This window comes from Marmota monax, unplaced genomic scaffold (genome assembly GCF_021218885.2).
Source record: "Marmota monax isolate L192 unplaced genomic scaffold, Marmota_monax_Labrador192_F-V1.1 WCK01_AAM20220418_F8-fsc00130, whole genome shotgun sequence".
Taxonomy (NCBI): domain Eukaryota; kingdom Metazoa; phylum Chordata; class Mammalia; order Rodentia; family Sciuridae; genus Marmota; species Marmota monax.
In genome coordinates, this window is record NW_026693244.1 from 4,379,586 (window position 1) to 4,389,014 (window position 9,429).

A 9,429-nucleotide genomic window follows, 5' to 3' on the forward strand; every position below is an offset into this window, starting at 1 on the left:
AAAACCTCAAAGACACCAACAAATTTCTTGAGGCATATGATCAAACCAAACTGAACCAGGAGGACATACACAACTTAAAAAGATAAATTTCAACCAAGGAAATAGAAGATGCAATCAAAAGTCTACCAACCAAGAAAAGCTCAAGACCAGATGGATTCTCAGCCAAGTTCTACAAGACCTACAAAGAAGAATTAATTCCAATACTCCTCAAATTATTCCACGAAATAGAAAAGGAGAGAACCCTTCCAAACTCATTCTACAAGGCTATTTTCACTGTGATGCCAAAACAAGACAGAGACACATAAAAGAAAGAAAATTTCAGACCAATATACCTGATGAACATAGATGCAAAAATTCTCAATTAAATTTTGGCAAATTGAATACAAAAATATATTAAGAAAAATAGTGCACCATGATCAAGTGGGGTTAATTCTAGGGATGCAAGTTTGGTTTAACATATGGAAATCAAGAAACATAATCCATCATATCAATAGACTTAAAGAGAAGAATTGTGATTATATCAATTGATGCAAAGTAAGTATTTGACAAAATACAGCATGTTCAAAACACTACAAAAAATAGGAATATTAGGAACATCCCTCAACATTGTAAAAGCTATCTATGCTAAACCCAAGGCCAACATCATCCTAAATGGAGAAAAATTGGAAGCATTCCCTCTGAAAACAGCAAAACAGGGATGCCCTCTTTCACCACTTCTATTCAACATAGTCCTTGAAACTCTAGCCAGAGCAATTAAACAGGAGAAATAAATTAAAAGAATACAAATAGAAAAAGAAAAAGTCAAACTATCATTATTTGCTGACAACATGATTCCAAACTTAGAGGATCCAAAAAAACTCCACTAGAAAACTTCTAGAATAAATGAATTCAGCAAAATATCAGGATATAAAATCAATACCCATAAATCAAATGCATTTCTATACATCAGTGATGAATCCTGTGAAAGAGAAATTCAGAAAACTACCCCATTCACAATAGCCTCAAAAAATAAATATTGGGGAATCAATCTAACAAGAGAGGTGAAAGACCTCAACAATGAAAACTACAGAACACTAAAGAAATTGAAGAAGACCTTAGAAGATGTAAAGATCTTCCATGTTCTTGGATAGGCAGAATCACTATTGTCAAAGTGGCCATACTACCAAAAGTACTGTTCTGATTCAATGCAATTCCAATTAAAATCCCATCATCATTCCTTATAAAAATAGAAAAAAATCATAAAATTCATTTGGAAAAATAAGAGACCCAGAATAGTCAAAGCAATCATTAGCAAGAAGAGTGAAGCAGGTAGCATCACTATACCAGACCTTAAAAACTATACTACAGAGGTATAGTAACAAAAATGGCATGGTATTGGCACCAAAATAGACATATAGACCAATGGTACAGAATAGAAGACACAAAGACAACCCACATTAATATGGTTATCTCATTCTCGACAAAGGTGCCCAATATATACATAGGAGAAAAGATAGCCTCTTCAACAAATGGTGCTGGAAAAACTGGAAATCCATATGCAGCAAAATGAAACTAGAGTTCCGGAGGCAGAACCCACTCACCCACCCCCCCACACCCTGGTGGCCCAGGGTTCTGGAGGCAGAGCCTGCAGAGAGCCACCCCGCACTTGGGTTCCTTATTCACCAAAGTGTGGCTCCACAGCCCGACTTTAGGAAACATACAGGCTTGATTGAGGCTGCCACCACCATGAAACTGGGATATCACCACTTCTATCTAGAGACAATAAAAAGGGCCTGATAAGACATCACCAAGGTCCCTGTGGCCTGGCTGCGCTAGAGTTTTCTCTACTAGGGGTGCTAACAGTTATCCTGTTGCTGAGGAAACTGGGAATCTTGAATGCAGTTGCCTATCTCTTGTTTCTCCTACTAACAGCCAACTTCTTATGTTTATCCTCTCACTAGTCATATAATCTAATACCTCTATAATCTCACATCCTACCTCATAAACATTTCATCCAGCCCTCCAGTCCCCCCTTTCTGTATCTGTAAACCATTATCCAAACCTATTTACTATACAGTTGAAGATAACTGAACTCATCATTTTTGTTTAATAGAAGCTAACTGATATATGGCTGCACGTTGGGTCCATTGAGTGCTATAATATTGATCTCTCTCTTAAAAATGAGGTATTGGTAACCTGTAGGCACACTATAAGACAATAGGGCAGAAGCTGTAATACCTCAGATCTACACGGCAAGCGAGGAAGACACATAGACATCAAGAAAAAAACAAGGAAGGAAAGTGCCCCAAACAAACCAAGACACTACAACAATAGAATCCATAGATAATGCAGTAGATGAAATGTCAGAGAAGGAGTTCAGAGTATACATAACTAAAATGATTTGGGAATTACAGAATGACCTAAGTGAGAAGATACAGGCAAAAATCAATCACTCCAACAAAGGAATAAGAGAGCAAATACAAGTTGCAAGAGATTACTTCAAGAAAGAGAAACAAACTGAGAAAAAAACAAACAGAAATCCTCGAAATTCTGCCCAGTATTAGTGAAATGAAAGAAACAATAAGCCAATTAAAAAACTCAATGGAGAAAATCATCAACAGACTAGACCACTTGGAAGACAGAACCTCAGACAATGAAGACAAAATATACAATCTTGAAAATAAAGTTGACCTCACAGTGAAGATGGTCACATCCAACAACTATAGGATACCATCAAATGACCAAATTTAAGATTTATTGGGGTATACAAAGGTTCAAAGATTCAAACCAAAGGAATGCACAATCTCTTCAATGAAATAATATCAGACAATTTCCCAAGCATGAAGAATGTATTGGAAAACCAAATACAAGAGGCCTATAGGATACCAAATGTACATAATTACAACAGATCTTCATTATGTACATTATAATGAAAATGCCTAGCATACAGAATAAGGATTTTAAAGGCTATAAGAGAGAAAAATCAGATTACTTATAAGGGAAGACCAATTTGGATCTCAGCAGACTTTTTTAACCCAGACTCTCAAAGCTAGAACAACATATCCTGGAACAACATATACCAAACTCTAAAAGATAATGGATGCCAACCAAGAATTTTATATCCAGCAAAGTTAAGCTTCAAATTTGACGATAAAATAAAAACCTTCCATAATAAACAAAAGCTAAAAGAATTTATGGTAAGAAAGCCTGCACTACAGAACCTTCTTGGCAAAATATTACACAAGGAGGAAATGAAAAACAACAATGATAATCTGCAAAGGGAAGAACTACAATAAAAGAAAAGCCAACCAAAGGAGAAACCAAGTCAAGCTAAATACCAAAGTGACCAGTAATACAAACCATATCTCAATAATAACCTAAATGTTAATGGCTTAAACTCACCAATTAAAAGTCATAGGCTGGTAGATTAGATTTTTAAAAAAGAAAGAAAGAAAGACCCAGCAAAATGAAACTAAACCCTTATCTCTCACCATGTACCAAATTCAACTCAAAGAGGATCAAGGACCTAGAAATTAGACCAGAGACACTGCAACTAATAGAAGAAAAATTAGGCCCAAATCTTCATCATGTCAAATTAGTCCCCAACTTCCTTAACAAGACTCCTAAAGCATAAGAAATAAAATCCAGAATCAAGAAATGGGATGGACTCAAACTAAGAAACTTCTTCTCAGCAAAAGAAACAATCAATGAGGTGAAGAGAGAGCCTACATTTTGGAAGAAAATTTTTGCCACATGCATGTCAGATAGAGCACTAAACTCCAGGATATATAAAGATCTCAAAAAACTTAACACCAAACAAACAAACAACCCAATCAATAAATAGGCTAAGGAGCTCAACAGACACTTCTAAGAAGAAGATATAAAATTGATCAACAAATATATGAAAAAATGTACATAATTGCTAGCAATTAGAGAAATGCAAATCAAAACTAATATTTCATCTCACTTTAGTCAGAATGGCAGTTATCAAGAATACAAACAACAATAATTGTTGGCGAGGATGTGGGGGAAAGGGCACACTCTTACCTTGCTGGTGGAACTGGAAATTTGTGCAAGCAATCTGGAAATCAGTATGGGGATTCCTTAGAATACTTGCAATGGAACTACCAGTTGACCCAGCTATCCCACCCCTTGTCTATACCCTAAAGGCTTAAAAACAGAATATTACAGTAATGCAGCCACTTCAGTGTTTATAGCAACACAATTGGAAATGTGGAACCAACCTAGTTGCCCTTCAATAAATGAATGGCTAAAGAAAATGGTACCTATACACAATGGAATATTACTCAGCATTAAAAGAAAATAAAATTATGACATTTGCAGGTAAATGGATGGAGCTGGAGAATATCATGCTAAGTGAAATAAGTCAATCTCAAAAAAACAGGGACAGAACATTTTGTCTGATAAGTGGATGCTAATCCATATGGGGGTGGATTGGATAAGTAGAGGAACTTTGGATAAGGCAAAGGAGAGTGAGGAGAGGAGAGGGGGTAGGAAAGACGGTAGAATGAGATGGACATCATTACCCTAGGTACATGTATGATTGCACGAATGGTGTGACTCTACTTCATGCACAACCAGAGAATAAAAAAGTCTGCTCCATTTGCATACAATGAATCAAAGAGCTTTCTACTGTCATGTATAACTGATTAGAACTAATAAATAAATTTAAAAAACAGAGCATAATATTTGGGAAGTTGGGAAAATGAACAAGAATTAACATTCAGAAGATCACATGCAGTTTTACATGAGGCAAAACAGGAGGAGAAGAACCCTGAGGTTCTTGAAGGATCTGGTAACTCAAAGCCTTTGCTCTCAGGTGCTCCAGACATTTGAGAAGGAAGCAAGCTGGGGAAGGTTAGATGACTAGAAGGTTACTGGTAACCTTTTGTGAAGATAATTCCAGAAGATCTTATTCTCATAATAAAGAATAAAGGTCTCAAGATTTTGGAAATTGGACCATGCTACCTGTCATCTCTCACCACTACCCCAGCTCCAGTCCTGGGTTTTTGTCCTTGAACCTCACAATTTGAAACACTCTTAGCACTCTCCACACCTCCTCTAGTTAACACTTGCTAATCCTTCAGATTAGCAATGGATACATCTTCTGAGACACCACTCTGATACCACTGACTAGAAAAGCTTCCCTGCTCTCACAAACCCTCTACTTTGCCTCAAAACCCACTGCCCCTAGTTTGCAATTATGTGTTCATATGGCACTTGGCAAATGTTTGTCTCCCCCAGTGTTCTGTACACACCCCAAAGGCAGACCTATATCTATTCACCTACCTTTGTGTCCCCTGGTGCCAAGCACAATGTTCGACACATAATATGCACTCAATAAACGTTAAGTGATTATGTGAAAGAGTGAATCAATATCCTCATCAAGACAGTTCAGGAGACTCAACAAGATGTTCAACTTTGAGGAAATGACCTCATCTCTCTCAACTTCAGTTTACTTATCTCTAATATGGCATTAATTCTAGCACTTATTTCTGAATTTGTTTTAGCAGTTAAATGAAACAATGTATGCAATTGCTAAACACAAATTTAGCACACAGAACACCTAGTCAATGGTTATTATTATTATTAAACCCAGATGCACTCCACCACCAAGCCACATGCCCAGTTATTTTTTTATTTTATTTTTTTATTTTGAGACAGGATCTTGTTAAGTTGCTTAGGGCCTCATTAAATTGCTGAGGCTGTCTTTTAACTTGTGATCCTCCAGCCTCAATGCTTATTGTTAATGTTATTACTTACATTTTTGCACCAGCTTTCTAATCTAAAAACTGATGTCTTTGAAGATTCCTTCTGGCTTTAAACATGCCATAACTTCTACCTAATCCTAGAAGAAAAGTTCATTGTTCTCAGGATTTGTCAACCTGGCAAATTTAACTATCAATACATTAACCTTTTTTTTCAGTCAAAAATTCTACAAGAACCAGCCATGATTCATCAACTTGCAATAATATGCATGAATTTAAGGCATAACAATAATTATTTTATAAACTTGAATTTAATGTATCAAAATCTTCATTTTTCTCACAAGTTTCTGGGAAGTGGGAAGAAAGGATAATTTGGAATTATAAAGTTCCTTTTATCTGCAGTCCTAAAGAGAGGTATGGTTTTTTCCTTTTGTTAATCTAACAACAGGGTAGATATTTTGTGAAAGCCAAAATATTAAACAGAGACTTTGCTGCAATTTACTCACTTCATTATGTATTTTTCTGGATTTCAATGCATGTGAAGGAAGTAATATTAATAACCTAGTAATTGAGAAAACTATGTGAAACCTTTTACCTGAAATGAAAACTGTTATCTTTGGTGATCTCATAACATGTAATGGAGAGTTTTAAGTCCATTTTATGCATGATAAAGTTGAGGCATGATAAAGTTGAAGGAAGATAATTACTTAAAAATCCCCATTTGCTAACCTGGCCCCAAACCAATGCCAAGGAAGCTCAAAGGTTTAGGCCTCGGATCACTTTGCTTTGCTTATCTGCCAAGTCCTATAAGTGTGAGCTATACTTTGTGTTTGTTTCCCATAAATACATCCTTATTGATAATGTCAATAAAGTAAATTTCATCACCCACTTGGAATGGCTCCGTCTTTGTGCCGGCAGTGTTTTGCCTTCCAGAAGAACAGAACAATGCACCATAGTTTCCAAGTGCCTTTCATTTGTCACTGGGACCTTAGCTATTTGGATCACACTTCTTCCTTCCCAGACCTTAGCAAATAAAACATTTTTGTTCAAGTAATTGTCTCTGTAAGGCAAGCAACTGCAATGGGAAGCACCTCCTACCAAATGTTATGTTTTCAGTGTTTAATTTTAGATTGACCCATGCTGTCTAAAAATGTTTGAATGACATCTGAAGCTAAAGGCAGACAAGATGTCAAGGGAAAAAATTGTATTAAAACTAACAATGTTTGTATAAAACTTTATAGTTTGCCAACTTTCAATACCAGAAAGTTATTGGACTTTATGAAATTTGGTGAGACAGATATGAGGGCAGATCTCATTATTTCCATTTTATAGTTGAGGGAAATGAGTCCCACCAAGATTTTTTACTTAAAATTCTATGCTATAGTTAATACCATAAATCTCCTGAATACTTCTATTATTACTTTTACCATCCGAAATCAAATGGGCATTTGCCTGAACTCCCATTCATATAAGCAATTAGACAAATCAGAATTGGAATGACCTACCAAAATTTGCTTAAAATAGATTTAATTATTATTTTCCAGACATGATTTGGACAAGTTATTTTAAACACAATTGTACTACAGCAAAACTCCACAGGGACAATGAACACTCCATAGGCTTCTAATTGAGAAAGTTAATTCAGAATAGACCCTGTTACAGTGTCAAAATGAAACAATGGCTGGGCAAGTTCCATTACTGTTCCACAAACAAAACTGAGGAAATGGGAGAAGAAAGAAGAAAAGTAAAGCATATTTATATACTGGAAAGCCAGAGCTCTGACAGGAAATTCCAAGTGAAACGTCCCACCAGTGCCCTAGAACTTGACCCTGAAGTCAGGGAGCTTTTGCATGACCATCTCCAAACAGACATGTGGCTGCCATGTTTATAGACCCCAGAACCTGAAAGAGCAAGAGCCTCACTCAGCTTTCCCACATTCTTCCCACACCCTGAAACCTGGCCTTTCCATCAGCAGGGCAGCCTACCTCCTTTTCCCACAGCCTTGTGGACTGCCTCTTTGCCTTCGCACTTTTGTAGCCCTTACACAAGCCATCTGCTGATCCCTGTCTTACTGGGGTTCAAATAAGTGTTTGTACCTATTGACTAGAGACATGCTATGTGCCTGACATATAGCAGATGATCCCAAACTTAACTACATGAGAATCACTTGGGATGCTTATTTATAGCACAGGTTTCTAGATCCTACCTCTGGAGATTCTGACGTACTAGGTTTGTGATGGAGCTCAAGATCTGGAATCTAATCAAACACTCCAGGTGATCTTGAGATGGAGAATGCAAGCTCATTTTCCCTTCTAATACTGGAGAGTAAATTCAGGGTCTGTGCATGCTAGACAAGTGCTCTACCACTAAACCACATCTCTATTATATTTTGAAAAACACTATGGTGATTGCTAAATAATTAAAAGAATTAAAGAACCATAGTATCATGAATGGATATCAATTGTCTTACACTAAAAGTCACAAGACACTTGTTAAAAATACTAATTCCCATTACTTCTGGGTCTTTGGGCTAAAATCAAGTGTAGTAACTGTTCTTATCAGTTTAATATCTGATATGTCCTCTATCTGAGGACAATATATTAAACTGATTTTTGGAGCAGGAAGATGGAATAGGAGCTTGCTCTGTCTGCTCCATGCATCGACCTGGTATTGAAGTACCTCCAGGAATGGTGCAACCCATCATGGGAATTAAAAACAAATACTAATTCCTAGACCTACCCCAGATCTCAGAATCAATCTGAAGGAAAGGCACTGGGGATATAAATTATTAAACAAATGTCCCAAAGAGGTTTCTGATGTAGTCTTTTGGGGACCACTACCTTAGTTTATTGTCTCTGTAGTCTTTACAATACTCATTTCCTGTTCATTGAAGCAGTAACTTGATGTGGCTACATCAAGTAGGTACCAAAGATCCTATTGTCTCCATAAAACTGCTCCATTTTTATAATACCATTTTAGAGAAAATTTGATCTCTCAGCCATATGTCAAAAGGTACTTCTGGAAAACAACCTATAACTATTGATGTGGATGGTTTTTAATATAATCAGGCAGTTCTTCAAACTATGTAAAAATTGTTACTGCTTAAGCATCAACCACTCAGAGTGGATAAATCATATGATATGAAGAAAACCAGCATTTATTGTATAAAAATCAGCCCCAGTATACTTTAAATGATGGCTTTTCCATTGTGTAAGCTTAATGGAACTTGGAAGGTTCATGTATTTCTAACATTTCCTACTTTATCTCTCTCACCCTCCTTATAAGGGCTTGAGATTGGTAAATATCTTCAAGGTAATGCTTGATAATTTTGCTGGAGTTTGGTTAATATATCTTTCTCCATTTAATACTCCACGCCCTGACATCTTATTTCTTACCAGACAAGAAGTTTTCAAATGTGCAGGCCTATTGTGCCTGGGGAAAAATGTTGAACTTTTGCCTTTGTAATAAGATATGCTCCAATTACCAACTTTAGCAATTTAATATAGTTGAATAATAACTGAATGGGACACTTTGTCACTCAGTCATTATTCAAGCTCTTACTGGGGGTGAATGAGGAGTTGCTGGAGGTCAGCCTATTCCTGGGGGAGCTCAGCCTTACAAATCAACACTGAGAATTTTTTTAAAAATCATGTTATAAATTTTTTTTTAAATTCAGGAAATACAGGTCAAATTATAGATTTATACAAAACTGTAAGAAGTC

The 9,429-nt window shown here is 36.3% G+C and overlaps 1 non-coding gene across 1 annotated transcript; it reads left to right on the forward strand.

Moving 5' to 3' along the window:
* The first annotated feature begins 8,218 nt into the window (after positions 1-8,218).
* LOC124100642 (U2 spliceosomal RNA) lies at positions 8,219-8,409 on the forward strand. The gene has a single exon (XR_006854368.1). It is a non-coding gene; the product is annotated as a U2 spliceosomal RNA (small nuclear RNA).
* Positions 8,410-9,429: the final 1,020 nt, after the last annotated feature.